This window comes from Gossypium arboreum, chromosome 3 (assembly GCF_025698485.1).
Source record: "Gossypium arboreum isolate Shixiya-1 chromosome 3, ASM2569848v2, whole genome shotgun sequence".
In the NCBI taxonomy this organism is placed as follows: Eukaryota; Viridiplantae; Streptophyta; class Magnoliopsida; order Malvales; family Malvaceae; genus Gossypium; species Gossypium arboreum.
The window spans coordinates 36,558,764-36,561,640 of record NC_069072.1 but is presented as its reverse complement, the minus strand read 5'-3'; the positions used below and the strand labels follow the sequence as shown (position 1 = coordinate 36,561,640).

Below are 2,877 nucleotides of genomic sequence, written 5' to 3'. Positions count from 1 at the left end.
TTTCAAAATATAAAGATAAAAATAAAATAAATAATAGGTGTTTATAGAGAAATTGACGCACACGGCCGTGGGGCACGCCCGTGTGCCCTCATTTCAGCTCGTGTGTTTCGTGGTTTTCGAAATTGGGTGCATTGGTGTACACGGCCATGTTCCACGACTGTGTCAATCTTCGTTCGCTTCTCCCACGCCCGTGTTATTTTGATAGGCTCGACCATAGTGGCTAGGCACGGGCGTGCGAAATTGATAGGTTCGCCCACGGTTTCAACACACAGGTGTGTTGTATGCCAGTATTTTTTTGGCAGTTTCGCCCACGACCTTAGCCCACGGCCGTGGCCACTTATCGCATCCCGTGTTGGGGAAAATTTTTTCCCTATTTTCACACGGCCGTATCACACGGCCGTGTCTCCTCCTGTGGTGTGAGCACGGCCTAAGGCACGTCCATGTTCCTGGCCGTGTAGATGGGAAAATCCTATTTTTCAAGATTCAGTTAGTAGGTTAGATGTGAAAAACTAGAATTTAAATAATATCATTATTGTTAGTGCTCGGGTTGCCTCCCGAGAAGCGCTTATTTATAGTCTTAAGCTAAACTTACCTCTCTTCTGCATGGTCAGGGTGGTGCGCAGAGTTTACACTCCTCATCCCTGCTATCAACTTTATCAACATAAGGTTTAAGACGGGTATTGTTTACCTCAAAAGTGCCGAATTTGGGATGAATTACCTCGATTGTACCATATGGGAAAATACTAAGTACCGTAAGAGGGATTTCTTCATTAGATTTAGAAGTGGCAATGCGAGGATCTGCTGCATCTAGTAGTACTTTGTCTTCAACCCTAAGTTGATTTGGTGTGACATTGAGCTCGTCCTGGCTCAGTTTTGATTTATCGGGTGTTCTCGATTTCTGTGTCTGCCATTCATCGAGCTCCTCGATTTGTAGCCTTTATTCTTCATAGATAGGTCCTTTGATGTTGCTTGAACATGGCTCGTGTAGGTTCTTTGAACTTATTTCTGGATCTTTTAATTTGTTGGCCAGCTTATTCTGTAGTATGGCTGAGCAAACCGCATTTAGTTACATATGCGACGCCTCATCCAACTTCCACTTATTTGTTAAAAGCTATTTTAAGTATTTGACTGCATTTGGCATCTACGAAAGAGCTTCAATAAACGGTAAGTTAATATGTAACTTCTTTAATAATTTAAGGAATTTATCGAATTGTTCTTCTGTGTGGTCCTTCCTTGTTGCGTTTAGGTGTGACACACGAGGTTTGTATTCTTTACTTACCAGTTTTTGGTCATTGTGGTCCACCTCACCCTTACCAGTACTTACCACAGTTTCTTGCCTCGGTTCTGGTTCAGGTATAACTAACCCTTCGTCATCTTGAATGGTAATTGCATTGATTTGCTCCCTTGGGTTAGATTCAGTGTTACTCGACAGGCTACCTTGTGGTCGTTCAGATATCAATTTAACGAGCTGACCTATCTGAGTTTTGAGCTATTGGATCGATGCTTGTTGATTTTTAAGTGTTGTCTCGGTATTCTTAAAACGAGTTTCTGACACCAAGATGAATTTTGTTAGCATCTCCTCAAGGTTCAGCTTTTTCTCTTGTTGGTAGGGTGGTTGTTAGAAGCCTGGAGGTGGTGGTGGTCGCTGATTCCCTTTCCTCCCTATGAGAAATTTTGGTGTTTCCTCCAACCTGCATTGTAAGTATTACTATAAGAATTATTTTGAGATCGAGGATTATTACCCATGTAATTTAACTGCTCATTCTCCATGTTGTGGCCATAGGGTTGGTAATCTGAATTGCTTGATCCACCTCCACTTGCTTCGCACTGCATTACTGGGTGAACCTATGAATAACCAAGAAAACTGTCAATCTTTCTGTTCAAAAGTTCTACCTGATTAGAGAGCATGGTGACTGAATCGACGTTAAAAATGCCGACTGTTTTCGTTGGTGTTGTCCTCATAACTTACCACTGGGTGAACCTGTGAAGAACCAAGAAAACTGTCAATCTTTCTGTTCAAAAGTTCTACCTAATTAGAGAGCATGGTGACTGAATCGACGTTAAAAACGCTGACTATTTTCGTTGGTGTTGTCCTTATAAATTGCCACTGATAATTATTCAGTGACATCTCTTCTATAAATTCATAAGCATCTTCAGGTGTCTTATTATTGATAGTTCCGCCAGCGGCTGTGTCAATCATCTGTCGAGTCGAAGGATTTAGGCCATTTTGAAACGTTTGAACCTGTAGCCAGAGTGGTAACCCATGGTGAGGGCACCTTCTCAACAGATCCTTGTATCTCTCCCATGCATCATAGAGTGTTTCTAAATCCATCTGCAAAAAAGAGGAGATATCATTACGTAATTTGGCTGTTTTAGCCGGCGAAAAATATTTTAAATAAAAAATTTTCGGTCATTTGTTCCCAAGTAGTGATTGACCCTCGTGGTAACAAGTTCAACCACTGTTTAGCCTTATTCCTCAATGAAAAGGGAAACAACCGAATGCGAATGACATCATAAAAAATGCCATTGATTTTAAAAGTGTCGCAAAACTCTAAGAAATTTGCTAAGTGAGCGTTGGGATCCTTGTCCTGCAAACCATCAAACTGAACAAACTGTTAGATTATTTGAATGGTGTTAGGTTTTAGTTCAAAATTATTTGCAGCAACAGCAGGCCTAACTATGCTCGATTTAGTTCCTGTTAAAGAAGGTTTAGCATAATCATACATAGTACGTGGAGTAGGATTCTGATTAGCAGCAATTGCAAGAGGTAGCGGATTTTCTTGGTTTTCAGCCATCTCTTCAGTTGTGGTTGAAGTATCGTCCTCTTGCTCTTCCTCTGTGTGTATCGTAAGCTTTACCTTATTTCTTTTCAGTTTC

The 2,877-nt window shown here is 41.1% G+C and overlaps 1 non-coding gene across 1 annotated transcript; it reads left to right on the top strand.

Annotated features, from left to right (window-relative positions):
- The first annotated feature begins 2,258 nt into the window (after positions 1-2,258).
- On the top strand, positions 2,259-2,365 carry LOC128291063 (small nucleolar RNA R71). Its single transcript, XR_008280840.1, has one exon. It is a non-coding gene; the product is annotated as a small nucleolar RNA R71 (small nucleolar RNA).
- The last annotated feature ends 512 nt before the right edge of the window (positions 2,366-2,877 follow it).